This window comes from Mauremys reevesii, linkage group 6 (genome assembly GCF_016161935.1).
Source record: "Mauremys reevesii isolate NIE-2019 linkage group 6, ASM1616193v1, whole genome shotgun sequence".
Taxonomy (NCBI): domain Eukaryota; kingdom Metazoa; phylum Chordata; order Testudines; family Geoemydidae; genus Mauremys; species Mauremys reevesii.
In genome coordinates, this window is record NC_052628.1 from 66,139,961 (window position 1) to 66,158,977 (window position 19,017).

General features: G+C 44.2%; 1 long non-coding RNA gene across 1 annotated transcript; it reads left to right on the forward strand.

Moving 5' to 3' along the window:
* The first annotated feature begins 449 nt into the window (after window positions 1-449).
* On the forward strand, window positions 450-16,964 carry LOC120407511. The gene is made up of 4 exons (XR_005600079.1): window positions 450-726; window positions 1,456-1,537; window positions 15,924-16,127; window positions 16,230-16,964. It is a non-coding gene; the product is annotated as an uncharacterized LOC120407511 (long non-coding RNA).
* The last annotated feature ends 2,053 nt before the right edge of the window (window positions 16,965-19,017 follow it).

Below are 19,017 nucleotides of genomic sequence, written 5' to 3' on the forward strand. Positions count from 1 at the left end.
AACTAGTGATGAGCTGGGGGGAAAGGCTTAGGACCAGATTGTATTTACATTCACACCTAATCTACCTAGGTATCCAGGAAACAGAGCTGTGTTGCCCAAATGAAAGATTTTGGCTGGGGTTGGATTACAAATCACTTGAATGCAGGGGGTAGTGAAATGTTGTTGTTCTTATTGTAGGGGTAGAACTGTACTTAGCCTGTGCTGATTGAGGGCATGAAGAAAGAGGGTGGGGACAGGTGTTTTGCTTAATGGTCTGCCTGAGTCACAAGTACTATTTAACCTGCCCCTCTCCACTGTTTAAAGACAGAGCTGATTAGGCTTCAGAGATAGTCTTTTGTTTTGTTAAGTGACCACTACAGCTGAAATCACTGATAATCAGGTCTAAGTGCTCAGACCTGCTGTGGGACAGTGTTTCTGTGGAAAAGACTGCCCAGTCTGCACTAGCAGTGAGGTTCCCCCACTGAGAGCTCAGCTGAAATCACTGAGAGCTGGGTGGAACCTCAAGAGACCAATTTGCAGAGGTCACAGTGGCAGGTGGCAGCAGAAGGTGATGGCACAGGGCCATTGGCAATGGAGTGAATGGTGGTACAATGAACAACAGTGGCCAGAGCAAACAGTGAGCAGCTGGAGGAATGAGGAAGGTGCCTTCTTGTCCCCCGCCTGGGAGGTGAACACATATGAAAGCACCTCTGAACTCTGAGTCTCCATTGACCAAGGACAACACCGGTAAGTGGAGTGTGGTGGAGGGAAAAGTGAGGGGCAAATAAACATTTGTTTGTTGGATTATATTTTAGTGACTTTGCTCCAGAATGTTAGATTTGTGACTGGGAATGGAAACTTATATAAATATGTTTCCTAGTAGGCCAAGATTTTTAAAATGCATTATTTGCCATGGTTGTTATCTCACATCATTGCTACCTTGAGGGGTCATTATGTTGGGGAGTTTCTGTACTAAACATTTTTATTATTATAATTAATTTTTACATCAGAATGACCATACTGGGTCAGACCAATGGTCCATGTAGCCCAGTATCCTGTCTTCTGACAGGGGTCAAGGCCAGGTACTTCAGAGGGAATGAACAGAACAGGTAATCATCAAGAGATCCATCCCCTGTTGCCCATTTCCAGCTTCTGGCAAACAGGCTAGGGACACTCAGAGCATAGTGGTGCATCCCTCCCCATCCTGGCTAATAGCCACTGATGGACCTATTCTCCAGTGAGCCCCTTAAAAAAAACACCTAGACCTTTGACCTATCTTGAGGCTCCCCTCCCACCCTAGGCCGAACTCATCCTGTTTAGGGCATTCACCGAGCTCTGTGCTTGCCTAGGGACAGTGAGAAACTGATTCATATGTAAAAAGGGGTGTATTTTACCATAATGATTTAATGCTCTAAGTGCTCTCACAATCATGCTTCTGTTTATTGTTTCTTGTGCTTCTGCATATGTGACCTTCAGGGGAACCCCCTACACACCAGTGGAGCAGCTCCGCCAGATAAGGACGCAGCTGAGGAGGAGCAAGGAGAACATGTTTCGAGAGGTACTCCAGTACTTGGAGGGCAATAAACAAGAACGTGGGGTGTGGAGAGAGACTTTAAGAGAACATTTAAAATAGACAGGCAAGATGGAAAGGAGAGCCAGGAGTGAATTTTATTGATCTAGGAGTGGATGATAAAAGTGACAAAGGACTACATGGAGATGTTAAAGTCCCTAATCACACTGCAGGCAGAATTTATGTGTGCTCCCTCCCGCCCACCGCCCCTTCGAGCTCATACAGAACTGCTTACTATGCTCTCCCCAAACTCCTCCCACTCGTTCCTTCCAGCCTCCCAGCCCATCTTGGTACCCTGTTAACTCCGCTCCTTTGGACAGCTTCCAAAATGATACCTGGACTTACACACAGCTGTGAGAGCCTACCCTGCCCTTCACTGTTATCTCCCTTCCCACCAAGCCTTTTGTGTGTTTTGTTAATTGGTATTTAACAAAAATATACTTTCTGAAAGATAATCTTTATATGTCTTCTATACATGGTGGTTGCTGCTGAAATTAATACACAGTGGCAATTCAATCATTTGCAAGGTGGCAAGATAAAACATGGCAGAGAGATGTACAGAAAGACACCATTACTGGTACTCTTTGTCAAAATGCTGCCTCAAGGCCTCTCTGATGCAAATAGTCCCCCATTGTACCCATCTAATAGCCCTGATATCTGACTGTTCAAAATCAGCCGCCAGGCAATCTGCCTCTGCGTTCCATGCCGGGGAAAACTTTTCATCCTTAGACTCACAAATATTATGCAATGCACAGCAGTTGCTATGATCATTTAGGTCTAATCTGTCATAAAGGCAGTGTCAGTGCACTTTTAATCTGCCAAATGCACATTCTATAGTCATTCTGCACCTGCTCAGCTTATTGTTGAAGCACTCCTTGCTGCTGTCCAGGTTTCCTGTGTAAGGCTTCATGAGCCATGGAAGTAAGGGGTATGCTGGGTCTCCTAGGATCACTATGGGCATTTCAACATCTTCCATTGGAATGTTCTGGTCTGGAAGGAAAGTCCCAGCATGCAGCTTTCTGAACAGGCCAGTGTTCCTGAAGGTGCATGCATTATGCATCTTCCTTGACCACCCTGCGTTGATGTCAGTGAAATGCTCACAGTGAGCCACAAGCATCTTCAATACCATAGAGAAGTATCCCTTTCTATTGATATATTCTGTCGCAAGATGGTCCAAGGCCAAAATTGTGAATTAAGGAATACCACTGCCGCAAAGCCATCCACTATTTTATGCACATTTCCAAGAGTCACTGTCCTTCTTAGAAGAATGTGATTAATGGCCCTGCACACTTGCATTAACACAGCCCCAACAGTGCACTTCCCAACTCCAAACTGATTCGTGCCCGATCAGTAGCAGTCTGGAGTTGTCGGCTTCCACACTGTGATCGCCACACGCTTCTCCACTGAGAGGGCAACTCTCATTTGAGTGTCCCTGTGCCACAGGGCTTGGGCAAGCTCAGCACACAGTTCCAGGAAGGGTGGCTTTCTGCATCCAAAAATTCTGCAGCCACTGTGGGTCATCCCAGGGCTGAATAACTATGCAAACACACCACTCAGTGCTTGTTTCCTGAGCCTAAAAGCGATGGTTCACCAAGTGTAGCTGCTCTGTGAATACCAAAAGTAATGTGGTGTTGTTTCTTTCCATGGCACGCTGCAGGTCAGGCAACTCTGATTCCTGTTCATATTGGGTGCGCATGATATACTGCATGGCCAGCCGTGATGTGTTCATAACAGTGACCACAGCAGGGGAGAGAAGTGCAGGATCCATCCTTTCAGACACAGATGATGGGTGCACAGTAAATAGGGGCCATTGAAAAATGCTGTAAGAAACCCATGGACTGATGGGACGTAAAAAAATGCATCATGGGATGCTGAGCCCACACCCAAGATGCACTGCGATCCATTCTGTTTTCCCGCAAGTCCTAGCTACAGAAAATGGCAAGTTGCACAGTTGGATAGCTAGCCACAGTGCACTGCTTTGACTTTCAATGCTAGAACACCAACTGTGGATGCACTCCACCAATAGAAAGAGCATTGTGCGAACTTGCACAAGTGATGTAATTTATAGCGCTTTTTGATCGCTGGCATAGATTAAATTGACAAAACTCTGTAATGTAGACAGGCCTAATATTTACTTTTGTTTCAAGAGAGACTGTTGTCAGATTAAACGCTGCCCTAAGACTTTAACCTCTTCCTAATGACTTAGTTTTACATGTGGGAAATTAGTTTCTTTCCATCCACTTCAGAAGTGTTTATCCAAATGATAATATGTTTACCCTTTCAGATGGGACTCTGGTTCTTATTGATTTTGTTGTTGTTGTTGTTTTTTAATGAATACAAAACCATTTTAGTTTGATGTGTTTTGTTTTCTTAATTTTTCTAAACTGGAACAGCTGCCCTGGGCAAAGTCATTCACTGTCCATTAAGATTTTATTTTCCTTTCTTTCATGCCCAGATAGATCATTTCTGTTCATCTTAAACTGAACACATTGCAATGCATTTATAAGTCATATCCTGCTTCTCTGTGTATCTTCACTGCAGAGTTAACCCAGTCTCTTATTCAGCTGGTGCTCCAACCTGGTTCCCAAAACCTCTCATCTGAATTTACTGATTCTGTCAGCCTGAGCTAGCTGGCCATCCTGGGGCACAGGCAAAGCCTGGGTTCAGCCTTCACATGAACTGGACTGGTAACTTGCCCACTTTGCACTGCCCACTGGAGTGTTGATAGTCCTCCAGTGCCTGCCCACTATTTCCCCTGTGTCTCCTGCTTAATCCTTACCCCAGTCTCTTCATTGTGTTCCTGTGCCATACACTGAGCGTGCCACTTCTCAGCTCCCTCCCCCATCTCAGCACCGTCGGCCTGTGCCATGTACTGAATATACCCATTCCCAGCTCCTCAGCCCAGTCTGAGCACTGTGTATCTCTGTGCCATACACCAAGCATGCCTGAACCTAGTGTCCAGCACAGACCTAGTTTATCATACATATTGTTTCTTGGTAGTAGTTCAGCAAGCCTATATCAGCAGAGAACAGATTAATGCTGCCTGGGACTCTTTCACTGGCCTCTCTGGTGCCATTTTCAATGTCGCAACTAGTCGCTCCCATATGCTCCCAGCCCCTCACCACCTTCTGGACTTCATATCCTTGACATAGTACTGCCCATCACACTGCCACGAGGCAGGACTTGTATAGATGGCAGTGGGGGTGCATTTGTAGAGTACTGAACTTCCTTAAATTGATCGTTAGGTCCCAGACACAAAGCAAAAATGTCAGGTTGAGAGTGTTAATGTGCACAGCACGCAAACCACTTGAGTAGAGGATTTGAACTCATTGTTCTTGGCTTTTAGGAATAGCACTTTTTCCCTCAAACCAATTGAGTATATTGGATGTCATGCACAAAAGAAGTTCTGAGGAAGCAATAGCTCACATAGATGTTTTATTGTCTGTAAGCAGAGGTACTAAAGCTTTGTAGCACTATAACTTATGAAACATTTCTAAATTGGTCCTTGGTACCATTCAGTAACTGATCTCTGGGGCAACGTATGCTATAAATGTTATGATGGTCAGAGCTTTAGATTTTCCTTAACTCTGTACTAAAATAATGTTATTAGAATCTGAAAATATGATCAGCTCGTGTTAGGTGGCATCAAGAAACCCTTGAACAAGTGACTTGCATTTCTTTACTCAAACCAGTCTTCTATAACTTTAGGAAGTCTGCAGCCTCTCAACCATTTCAGGTTGTGTTCTTGTTGGAATCAAGTCAGTCCCCCTGGGGAGGGTATGATCTTCTGCTTGTTTCCTGACTGACAGATGGTACCCCAGATGGAGGTCCCAGAGCCGTAACTAGGTATTTTTGCGCCCGAGGCAAGAATATAAAATTGCGCCCTCCCCCAGGGCCGGCTCTTCGGTGGAAATTCAGTGGCAGGTCCCTCAGGCCCTCTCAGAGGGCAGGGCCTGCTGCCAAATTGCCACCGAAGAATGAATGAAGGGGCGGTGGTAGAGCCTGTGATTTTGGGGGGTCAACGCATGATTTTTGACTGCTTGGGCTGGTAATGTTGCTTCCAAGATGGTCTTTGGTTCCAGTCCAGTTCCAATCCAGAGAGGGACTCACAGGTTAAGAGAGGAGGGAGGTGCTGGATATCAACAGTGGCCACTAGGGATCAGCATGTGTCCTGAGAATGCTGGAAGTTCAGGTCTGCAGGATCAGGGGTGGCAGATTTGTAGACATTTTGGTGGTGCCCAGGACTCGCCCCCACTCAAACTCCACCCCCACCCACCCAAGGCTCTGGGAGGGAGTTTGGGTGAGGGAGGAGGTCTGGGGTGCAGCCCCTAGGCTGGGGCAGGGGATTGGGGTGCAGGCTCTGTGAGGGAGTTTGGGGATGGGAGGGGTGCAGAGGGATGGGCTGCAGATGAGGGGTTTGGAGTGTGGGAGGGGCTCAGAGCAAGAGTAGGAGTGTGTGGGTGAGGGCTCTGGCTGGGACTGGGGATAAGGCGTTTGGGGTGTTGGAGGGGCTCAGGGTGAGAGTAGGGGTGAGGGCTCTGTCTGGGGCAGTGGAAACTCCCTGTATCATTCTCTAGGAAGCCAGAGGTTACCATCCAACACCTGCTTCCTTTATAGTGCCTGCTCTTGCTAAATTAGTCTCTCTCTGCTTTGAAGCTGCTCTATCTTCATCACGACTGCTAACTGAAACATCTGACAGCTGGCACTTCCCCATCAGCTACCTATGTCTTACCTACCTATCCTGGACCTCTGCCTTGGTCACACCATAGGGCAGAAGGATCCTGGCTGTGCAGACCAACTGAAGATCCCGATGCCACCACTGATTGCTTCTGTCTCTGCTTCATGCCACAAATAACAACTCTTTAACTCTTAAGAAATTTCATGCAAGTTAGAAATGGTGCCTTAAAAGATTCTGGAGTGTTGCCCTACTGTAAATTTTCTCTTTTAAAATATGTGTTCAGGTGAATCATTTTGCTATAATATCTAGCATCTACCTACCAGTGAGAATGGGAAATGGGAGCATTACCTAGCTTTCCATATTGCTAAAGCACACCAAACATGAATCGGCAAGGCTAATCTAAAAGCATTTATGATCATATTATTTATGCACACCATACACTTAGCTTGACCAAAAGTATTTGATAACTTTCAAATATTTTAATAGCAAACAAGGTAAAGAAAACACAAAACTGAAATCATTTTTACCGGTCAACATTGTCCAGATTCACCATTATTTAGGTTTTTTTAAATAGTCTTTAATGTCAGTAGGACTACAGGGTTGAAATAAAGAGGACAGGATTTCACCCATAAAGAAAAAAAGCTAAAGATCTTTATAAAGTTTCTTTACAGGAGGCACTTGACTTGTGTGGCTGTCTCTCTCATTTTGCCTGCATCTGCTCTGTGGAGGTAAAATGACTCAGCATGCCATAAACTTCCCAGTGGGGAGGTTGGCAAACCCACTTCTTGTTCTTAGATTTTCCTATCACTCAAGTCCAGCTGTTTATAAAATGTGCCTGCTCTCAAAATTCTCTTGACTCCCAGAGCCTTAAAACAAATATATCCACTAACCAATATTGGAAATGTAAAATAAAAGAGAGTGCATGATTCATACAGTAAATACAATGGGGAACAACAGAATAATAACCTTATTCCAGAAATTACATTTTAAAAAATAAACCTAATACCAATTACATTACAAGCCATATCTATTTGTTTCTTTACTACACACAGTGTTGTAGCTCTGGCAGCCCAGGATATTAAAGCGACAAGGCGGGTGAGGTAATAGTCTTGATTGCACCAACTTCTTTTGGCAAGAGATACAAGCTTTCGAGATCTAAGTAAGCTTGAAAGCATGTCTCTCTTATCAGCAAAAGTTGGTCCAGTAAAAGATATTACCTCACACACTTTCTCTCTCTTGGCTCTCTTTGCTGCACACCATTTTCATAAGCTCATCATTAGTATTTTTTAGACAATGTTTCCAGCATAAATCTCATGAACAGCGGGGAAAGAAGAAATGCAAGTCAATCAAACCAAAAAACTTCACTACCAATAAGGAAATCCCCCATATTACCTGAAGTTTGGAATATAAGGAGAACATCTCATCTGTATTTCCCCAAACCCAAGTGCAAGCACACAGCAGATAGAGCATGTTTCTTTTTGTGAGACAAAAATTTCAGAAGAAAGCACTGATTGCGGATTAAGATTTCATTTAATGATTAAAGTTCTCCCCTTTTTGTTGTATTTCCAGCATTTGTTGGTTTTATTTCAGTTCCAGTTTTGTACCTGTAGCTACAACTTATTATATCTCCCATAACATCTTTAACCAAGGCTCCACTAAAAATTCTGCAAGGTTGTTACACCATTAGCTTTAATAATGTATACACTGCTGTGCAAGTGAAGTGTCAAATAATTAAAGAAATTTACTACAGGTAAGGGATACTGAGCAGTGTAATTCATGAGTAAAAGTTCATAACTCATATATATTGAGATATGTTTGGCTACATATATACACATTCAATATATTTTCACATGCAATTTTTAGAATGATCTTAAACTCAAATTTTCACAACTGATTTATGGAATTATCATACTTTAAAATATTCATACAAGTATTTTATATATGACAAAAAATAGTAGATGTATATATTCATACTGTGTATATATTACATACACAAACATCTACTTTTTCCCCTCACAAACTAATAAAAAAAGTTGTTTTAAAATATAATCATTCCAAAAAGCACATTTGTGAAAGTTTGCATTTAAGCTTGTTACAAAAATGGCAAAGCACAAAGAATTCCATTTCACAGGGTAACTTTTGAGAAAGTTTAAAGTAATTGAAAATGGGGCATTAAAATGAAGGTGGACAGTCAACTTTAATAATAGCATCATTACTGCAATACTGTACATATAAATGCATATGCATTATTATGCCTAACTAGTAGCTTAAGCTAGTAACTTTAATTAGTTCATCTCTCCTCACTTGAGTTATATCTTACTCCTTTAACCTTGAGTAACATTTAAACACTGCATATATATTTCAACCGAAATGCTTACTCATTTCCAAAATGTCCATAGTTAACAGATAATACATTCACTCCAGTGCAGAAGGCTAGCACAGACCATATAACCACTTATGACCCATATTTACCGTTCAACATGAGTCTAAGTTGTGTGAAGCTATGTGAACTATTCCTTATGTATCAGAAAGCCAGGCAGGAGTGAGCTGAAGGTTATATGAAAAAACTTGACAGAGAAGCAGATAGAATAGCTTTACGTTAAGTACAGTTTTCCTCATTTTAATAAAGCTTCTAGTTCAATGTCAGAAGGAGGATTGGTTGAACACTTAAAATTCCCAAGAATTTTTTTACAAATTTCAAACGCATTCTGTTAGTTTTTGAAATAGACCATATTTTCATTTTCTAAGTTTTTGTTGGATTTTTTAGATAGAATTTTTCTTGTTTACAAAATGGGTAATTTTTTTAATGAAATCTTACATTTTGATTTTGAAATTGAATCAGTTCAGAAAGGGAAAATTTTAAAAATAAAAAGTTTTGACTTTGGAAAAAAAAATCTTTCTGTAAAACCAAGTTGACCAAGCAAAACTATCATTGTCACAAAAAATCACCATATTTACCATTAATTGGTACCCAGGTTGGCTGTATTTACTGAATGGGAATGGAGACAGAGCTACCTTTACATCCTTCTCGTCAGGATTGAGCCTCATTGGGGAGGCAGCTTGGGAAAGCTAGCCCTGCCACAGCCTAAGCTGTATCTCTTCTGTGGATAAATAGGAATCTCTGTTAACTTAAAAACAAAAACATTTTTTAAAGTGGAAAGGGGAAAAATTACTTTCTCAAGTTGAAATCTTGGAACTGACATTTTCAGAGAGGACAGAAAGTACTCCAGAATTAGGAGTCCCTTTCAGTTTCAGAGAGGCCCAAGCAACAGAAGCAGAATTATTTATTGACTCAGTAACCAATGGATCATCAAGGGAAAGAAGTTTTTCAGAGCCATTGGCCCCACCAGTAGTTGATGTGGTATCATTCTCCCCCAACAATTTCTACTCCCATAGTTCCTTGAGTCCTTGCTCAGCAGCCACCAGAAGATAGAGACCCCACCAATGGCTAACTGCCTTTTCCCCAGAAAACTCTCTCTTTCCCTGCCAAAATTCAGCAGAGGATGAAATGACTTGCCCAGCCTCTAGAGGTTTCTCGGAAAATCATTTTCAGAACAGGACAGATGTTTACAAAGACAGAACGCCAGGAGTTCCAATACATTTCCAAAAGCAAACTCCATATTTTTTTCCCCTATTTAGTGTGTTTATTTTCTGTTTGTCTAAGGTCTCATGTACACTACAAAGTCTGCTGGCAAAAGCTGCCTTTTACCAACAAAACAGGGGAGGTGTACATACTACAAAGATACTTTTGGCAACAAAACTCTGCTGTTTTGCTGAGAAAATAAAACCACCTCAATGAGAGGCATAAGGCTTTTTTGAGGCAAAGTTAAAGCGACAAAGTGTCAATGTAGACCCTGCTCTTTGCTTTCACCAGTATCCCACAATGCTTGCAGACTGCTCTTCTCACTGTTATGATCTCTGTGCTCCTGCAGGCACTTGCCCCTCCCCTTTCAAGGCTCCTGGAAGTATCTGACAGCTGAGGGGAACAAAGAGCAAATCATTAACGTGGAATGCTCCTGTTCTTCCCTGCACTAGGAACACAGCTGCAGGCAGACCCATTCCTCAGCATGGTTTGCTCACAGAGCTGCTCAGGATGCCGCTCCCAGCAGCTGAGGAGGCTGTGGAAGAACTCTGAGGGAATCACAGAACCATAGGCAGGCAGAGCGGACTGTGCGGAGCAGAGCTGGGGGCTGACGTGAGGGAGTGTCCCCCTGCCTCAGGATTGGTCGGTCAGCCTGCTCTCTCCCCTGCCCCAGACACACCACTTTCCTCTCCCTAACCCCAAACCAGTGGTGGGCAACCTGCAGCCCATCAGGGTAATCTGATTGCGGGCTGTGAGACATTTTGCTGACATTGACCGTCTGCAGGCACGGCCCCCCGCAGTCCCCAGGGGCCACAGTCCGACATTCCTGGCCAATGGAAGCTGTGGAAAGTAGCAGGCCACAGGGACATGCTGGCTGCCACTTCCTGCAGCTCCTAGTGACTAGAAACAGCGAACTGCAGCCACTGGAAGCCGCAGGGGGCCATGCCTGCAGACGGTCAATGTCAGCAAAAATTCTTGCGGCCCTCCAGCGGCTTACCCTGATGGGCCACATGTAGGCCACAGGTTGCCCACCACTTCCCCAAACACTTCAGTTGGAAAAACGGCTGACAATCTACTACAGGGGTCTGCAACCCGCAGCTCCGGAGCCGCATGCGGCTCTTCAGCCTCCTTGTTGTGGCTCCCTTCGGCCTTGACAAAAGAAAAAAAAAGAAAAGAAAAGAATAACGGTTATTTATTAATTTAATTTTTATTTATAAATTATTTTATTTTTGTTTATTTTGTTGCACAGTTATCTTGGAGTTCGAGGTGATACTTTAACATCGAATTTTTAAAAAGTTTTTATAATTTGTCAATTAAAATATGCGTCACATCCACGTCTATAGCCCTCGCCTTTACCTGCAGGCGGCTTCTTGAGTGTGCAACCCCCGCGGTAAGCTAACCATGAATACATCCCAAAAAAGAAAAATCTCAGAAGAAAATAGAGAGTTTAATTCTGCATGGACAGATTCCTTTGCCTTCACTGCCAACAACGCTGGCTTACCTGTGTGCTTGATATGTGGCGAGAAATTAGCAAACAACAAAAAATGTAACGTTGAAAGACATTTTCAAAACAAGCACTCAGCATTTTCTGAAAAGTACCCAACTGAAGATGGGTGAAAGAGAGCGATTCCGGAACTACTACGGAAAGTTGAGCAGAGCAAACATACTTTCAAGAAGTGGATCAACTCTCCAAACTCAACTACAGCTGCTAGTTTTGTGGCAGCTCATGAGATCGTAAGGAGGGGGAAGCCGTTCACAGACGGAGAATACATGAAAGAATCGTTCATAAAAATATCAGAGCATCTATTCTCCGAATTCAAAAACAAACAGGAAATTATTCAGAAAATTAAAGAAATGCCTCTCTCTGCAAAGACCGTCAAGAACAGGACCATTAAAATGGCAACAAACATCACCAGTAAGCAAATTGATGACATCACTTCAGCTCAGGCATATTCAATTGCCTGTGATGAGTCAAGTGATGTAAACGATATTGAGCAGACAGCACTGTTATGCAGATATGTGAACTCTGATGGGCCGCAGGAAGAACTGATTGAACTCATACCGCTAAAGGGCCAAACGCGGGGACAGGACATTTGTGAGGCTGTTTTGAGTTGTCTAAAAGCCAAAGGAATAAACACCACTCACCTGGTGTCAGTGTCTACTGACGGTGCACCCAGTATGAGAGGAGCACAGAAGGGCTTTGTGAATTTACTTCAAAAGTCGCTGGATCGAGAGCTGATGACGTTTCACTGCATCTTGCACCAAGAAGCACTGTGCGCTCAAACATTCCCCCCTGAATGTGTGGAAGTGATGAACCTCGTTATTAAGATAGTGAACAAAATAATTGCAAACGGGTTAAACCACCGACAGTTTTGTTCATGGTTAGATGAAGTCGAGAGTGCATATTTGGATCTCCTGCTGCACAACAGAGTTCGGTGGCTGTCAAGGGGAGACGTGCTGAAACGCTGCACTGCTTGTCTGGAACATGTGAAAACCTTCTTGGAAAGCAAAGGCCTCAGCTATCCCGAACTGGGAGACCTTGCTTGGCTGGAAAAGTTTTATTTCATGGTGGATATGACAAGTCACTTAAACACGCTGAATAAAAATCTCCAGGGAAAGGGAAGCACGGCCCTGCAGTTGCTGGAGGATGTTCTGGCGTTTGAGCGCAAGATGACAGTGTTTGCCAGAGATGTACAGAGAGGTACGCTCTCTCACTTCCCCTCCCTGAGAGAGTTCAAAGAAGAGAACAATCTCATAAATTGTGATTATTTACACTGTGCAATTATGGCAATGCAAGCTGCATTTGGAGAAAGATTCAGCGAGTTCAGAAAGGAAAAAAAACACTCTGTCCTTCCCTGTCACACCGTTGGACATCAACCCATCCCTGCTGAACATATCCGCATTCACAGGGATAAGTCAGCCCAATCTTGAAATTGAACTGGCCGACATAGCGGATAAAGACTTATGGGTGTCCAAGTTCAAAAGCCTGACAGCGGATCTCGAAGAAGTCGCCGGTCAGAAGGCCACTCTCGCTAAAGAGCACAAATGGAATGGTATTGAAAACCTCCCCAAACCCGACAAACTTGTTTTTGAAACATGGAGTGCCATTCCCGACACGTATATGAACATGAAAAAGTATGCATTTGGAGTCCTGTCCATCTTTGGCTCAACATACTTATGCGAGCAAGTTTTCTCAAGCATGAACTTCATAAAGTCCAAATATCGCTCCCGCCTCACAAATGAGAGCCTACAGTCCTGTGTGAAGATCAAAGTCACATCTTACAGCCCCGACATAGGGAAGATCAGCATCGAGCTTCAGAAACAGAAGTCACATTAAACAGGTGAGAACACTAGCATTTAATAGGCTATTATTATTCAGAAAAAAACATTTATTTCAGACCCGGAGCTGATGTAGTTTTTTATTGTATGTTCAGGTGCTTCGGTTGATTGCTGGCCGAGAAAGAAACCCGAAGAGGATGAGAGCACACTGAAATGGACTTGTCAAAAAATGTTCCTAATTTTATGTTTACTTTTTTAAAACTGCTAAGCTGCAACTATATGTTTTTTTATATTAAAGTGGGCTACGTTTTATTTTAATTTTACACAAATATGGGAAGGACTCAAAAAGGCCTGCATAGTTCAGTGTTTAATTTATTTCAAAGTAGGCCTACACATGCACACTGCACTTCTGTTTGTTGTATTCTGTTGTTGTAACAGGTAAAATTTAAAAAAGATTAAAACTTTTAAAAGTTTATAAGCAGTGTTATGTTTTGCGGCTCCAGACTATTTTTCTTTAGTGGAAGAGGGGGCAAAATGGCTCTTTTGATAGTAAAGGTTGCTGACCCCTGATCTACTAGGTTGCCCCTGGAACAATGGGGTTGAAAAACCTGCATCATGTGATGCTGTACCTGTCCCATGAGGCTTTGCAAATCCTTCCCAAAGCACCCTGTGGCCAGTTGCACAGTGGGATAGCTATGACAGTGCACTGCTCTCTGTTGATGCAAGAGCTGTTAGTGTGGATGCACTCTGCCCACACAAGGAGCTACTGTGGACATGCAACAGCTGTTTTCATTAAAGCAGCATAACTTTTGCCAACCAAACTTTGTAGTGCAGCCAAGGTCTTAGATGGGTCTTTAAATGTTTGTATTAAATGTATTAATGCAGTGCCAATTGCAAAGCCCTGGACCAGTGGTGAAACCAAGAAGAGTAAAATGGACACAGAAATAGCTGATTGCCGTTTTGGCTCCATGTCTGTCTTCCCTTTCCCAAAAGTGATTTTTCTCTCTTCCCCAAGTCTCTGCACATCTGTGTGCTTAAAAGGCACTGGACTCACTCATACCTGTCAGAGTCCTAGTGCTCTGTGAACCTGAAGATTATGTGTGTTGGTGGTTATTGGAAGACGTGGTGTTGTGTTGTGAAGATTTCTTCTCAAGTGTTTTGGGGTTGTTTATTTTACATATTGGGCTGGTAGTGACATTTTGGACAGTCAGGGCTTCCCTGGGAAACATCCTTCCTGATACTTTCCTTTGTAAACTCTGATTCACCACTTCGTCCTTAGACACAGGGAACTAAGGGAGAGCAGCAACTTCCCATCTTCACATAAATCAGAAATCTGTGGGGGTGGAGTTGAGGTTATATGTGGAAAATGACCCACTGTGGACTGAGGGGTTTCATCTAGAGGTCCAAGTGGTGGTTAGATAGAGAACAATTGTTTTGGTTTTTTTTCCTTTTGAAGTTGCATTATCTTATGTACTCAAATTATTGTTATGCTGGGCTTAATCAGAATAATCTAAATAGCTGAGGGTTGTTTGTCCTCTTTATTGAGTAGAGATCCTTTGAAGTTTCACATGGTTTTGATATCTTGGCCTGGAGAGTCCTACTAAGGCCCCATTTACACCAGACATTTTTCTAGAAGCATTTGTGCTGGCCTACCTCTGCCAACATTGCAATTTCAGTAGAGCATATACATACTTGGCTGTCTTTGCCAGTGCAGCACGTCATTACAGTGAGAAGTTGTATCCGCAAAAGATGCTCTGCACTGTGAGCAACATCCTTTGTGCCACCATTCAGCACGCTACCTTGTGGGATATTTTTGTAGGGCATTGTGGGATACCAGAACCTCTCTGAGGGAACTGTGGGAGTTCAGGGTCAAGATCTCACAATTTCCTGTGTTCCACTTCATAACCACTTCTTCTTGTGTCATTTTTAAAAAATTCCCACAGTTCCTTCATTACATCCCATAATCTGCTCTTCCTAGTGCCAGTTCTCAGTATCTCTGACATCTCACTGACATCAGCATGGATTCTGAACAGCTCACTGGAGTTCTTATGTCTGTTTTAGAGACAGTGTGCCTGGTTCTTCTGTATTTGCAGAACTTCAACTACCACAGCAGCTGTGTGCGGGGCAGTGAAAATGAGACAACTGAGGTGGGGTGGATGATGCAGACAGTGAGTGAAGTTGCCAGGTGCTTCAGACATTCACTGACCAGCTACACATGATGGAGCAGTGCTTGTGGGCTTGTGAAAAGAACACTAATTAGTGGGCCCAGATCATGATGCAAATCCAGAACTACTAGCAGTGGCTGAAGAACTTTTGGATGCAGAAGGCCACATCCCTTGGAGCTGTGTGCCGAGCTTCCCCCAGCCCTCCAGTACACACTCACCAAAATGAGAGCTGCTCTGACAGTGTAAACATGGGTAGTGATAACATTTTGAAAGCTTGCAACCCCAAATTGCTATCAGTCAGTGGACAATCACTTTGGTGTTGCAAAAATCTATCATGGGACCCACAGGCACTGACTTTCTCCTTTTCTCGGTGGGTGCTCCATCCCCGCTCCACCCCAAGACCCTGTCCCCACTCCGCCCCTTCCCCCAAGGCCTCACTCTCGCTCCTCCTCTTCCCTCCCCACTCTGACCCATCCCCAAAGCACTGCCTGCTGCCGAGGAGCTGATTGACGGGTGGCTGGTGGGTGCTGAGCACCCACTAATTTTTTTCCTGGGTCCTCCAGTATGTGTACCTTCTGCTTCCTTGTTTCATGGGCCCTGAACTAAGAACTCTTTAGAAGATCAGAGAATATGTTCTCTCTTGTCCATTTCTTCTTTTTCCTTATCCAGGTCAGTCTGTCAGCAGCCTCTGAAGGACTTCCCTTCCAAGGTCCCTGATGATAATTAACAAGACAGACAGACATTGGTAGATAAATGGTTTGCAGACAGCAAAAGATTAATGAGAGAACTCACTAAAAATTTCCCACAAAGATTGTCTTAAAAATATGAAGTAAGACAGACTTGCTTCAGGGCCATTCAGCAGCTCCCAGCATGGTAAGTATATGGGGGCTATTTTCAAAGCCTGTGCGGGAGGGGCTGGTCCACCAAGTAATAATGGTAGGGATGGTGCAACTTATATTGTTAAATTTATTACAGGCTGTGGTGTTTCTAGCTGACCTATCACTCATGAGGGTGGCAGAGAAGGCAATGACTCAAGACTGCTTGAGGTTGCTTGGGCTCATATGCTGCTGGCCTTTTCATGCCCAGAGCTCATTGAAGAGTGGCTTTGGAAGGTGTCCCACCGTAGCAGGAGATAAAAAAGGCAGCTCTTCCTGGGAATCTCCAATCGAAGCGTAAAGAATACTTGCTTGAAAACTGTCATTGAGATTGTGCCAGAGAATACAAGGGATGTCCATGCCAAGATAAACCTCAAAGGAGAGTGGTCACAGCTGACTATTTCTGCAAATCAATTAAAAATCAAACTGCCTGAGGCACCATCTCTACCTCTCTCTAGCTCTGAATCTGAGCATAGCATTATACTAACTTATTTTGAACCTGAACTCTCACGCTGGAAAACCAAACTATGTTTTCTCTGTTTACCTTACATGTTTACTTTATAATTTCATTCCTAATAATCAGATGGGCTGACTAAGCAATTACTGTATTACTTGCACGATTATTTTAAATGTCCTATGTATTTTATTGCAAGGTGTTGATTTATGTTGCTAGACTTTCTATGTGCCTGTTCCGGAAAAAGTATGCATTTAGGAATGAGTTGGGGTGTATAGTATCATATTTCAATGTCTGTACTTTGACCCATCAACCTTTTACTTCCAATCGGGGATATTGCAGATTATGTATTCCTTATGGCATCTGATCTTAAACCAAACTTTGCACCCTTGATAATCTGTATGTTATTCCTTGATAACCAGAAACTTCTATGCTTAAACTCTGTACCGTTCACTTTTTCTTATCATCTTAATAAAATTTTCTTTCCTTTTTTGTCTGTGTGTCAGTGCATGATATTGAAATAAACCAGCTACCTCAAAAGGCAAGTCCTTTGTTCTCTGCCTATGTGCATTTGGCTGCTATTTGTCAGGGGTGGGTGGAATTTCATGGCCTGACATCCCTTTCCCCAGTAAATTCCATTTCTGGGTTCATCTGGATCTCAAAGAGCTCCTTGCTTTCTGCAGGGTCTGCATCCTCCGAGTCCCCCTCCTCAAGGAGCTTGTTGTTGCTATTCACTTCCAGGGTTCCTTCCACTAAGTGTTGTGAGGGGAGTGGATGCAGGGGCCCCCCTGCCAAGGATAGCATCCACCTCTGCATAGTCATGACAGGAGTGAGAGGATAACTGTTTGTTTGTTTGCCTTTTAGTAGGGCTGCTGCAGTTCCTTTCTCTTTACCTTGTCATATCCCAATTTTTGCACATGCTTTGCAATGGAATAAACATATTTATTCATGCAGCAATTCCATAACTGGGCTTGCATTACTGCTCTTCCCCCACCCCCCACCCCCACAGGCTGAGGAAATCCAGGACTTCTTTTCTAACCCAGGTTGCAGCATGAGGCTTGCCTGAATTTTTCTGAGATACAGGCACGACACCAGATAAAGCTGCATGCTAAGGTGGCAAAAGTGTGCTCGCAAAGGTGGACTAGTAGGAAGAGAGGCATTTCCAAACCATTCTGGGGATCTTAAAGAGCAGCAGAGTTCAAAAATGTGACCAGACCAGTCACTGTTGCAGGGACAGAGGTGTTGTGAGATTGGTGCTGGAGGACTGCTTGCACCAATTCAGGTAATACAGCGTCTGCATAGACATTGATCTGATGGAACAGTGCTGATATAAAACTTATGCCATTCAGGGAGGTCGTTTAACCTGAATAGCATAAACTCAAAGATTTATCTACAGGACTCAAAACTGAGTGTGGATGCATGCAAGGATATGCCAACATAAGGCAAGTTTTACATGTAAAACTCTGTAGCGTAAACCAGGCGTCAGACACACTACTGCATTTGCAGTGCCCCTTTCGTACCAATATGGAAAATTTGGACGAATTGTGTTGTAACAAGCATGGGATATCAAGGCAGGAGGTGTTGCATTTTATTGATGATTAAGGCAGGTTTTAAGGAAGAGATGGGGAACGTTTTTTCTATCAGGGGCCACTGACCCACATTAAAAATCAGTCACAGGCCACACACAGCCCTGTGGGGGTGGGGGGGGAGGGAAACAGAGACTTGGGGCTTTACCTCCCCCTGTCCCGCCCTGCAGCAGGGCAAGACGGACTCGTGGCTCCAACCCCATGGAGGGGGAAGAGGGGTGTGGAAGCTTGAGGCTTCCGCTAGGCTCTGGGGCAGGGCCAGAAATGAGGGGTTCAGGATGCAGGAGGGGGCTCCAGGCTGCAGCAGGAGGTTGGGGTGTAGGAGGGAGTGAGGGCTCCAGCTGAAGGTGCAGGCTCTGGGGTGGGGCTGGAGATGAAGGGTTTGGCATGCAGGAGGGGGCTCTGGGCTGGGCCAAGGGGTTTGGAGTGTGGGTGGGTGTGTGGGGTCTCAAAGGGAGTTAAGGTGTAGGAGGGGGTTCCAACCTGGGACAGGAGGCTTGGGGTGTGGGCTCCGGCCGGGCAGCGCCTACCTCAAGCGGCTCCTGGTCAGCAGTGTAGAGGGGCTAAGGCAGGTTCCCTGCTTGCCCTGGCTCCGCACTGCTCCCAGAAGCCGCCAGCATGTCCAGCCCCTAGGCAGAGGGGCCATGGGGCGCTGCAATGTAAATGCTGCCCACGCCCACAGGCACCGTACCCACAACTCCCATTGGCTATGATTTCCAGCCAATTGGAGCTGCAGAGCCGACACTGTGAGCAGCACAAGGAGCTTCCCTGATAACCCCTGCTCCTAGAGGCCGCAAGGATAAGCCGGTCACTTCCGGGTGCTGCGTGGAGCCAACCGGATTTTTAAT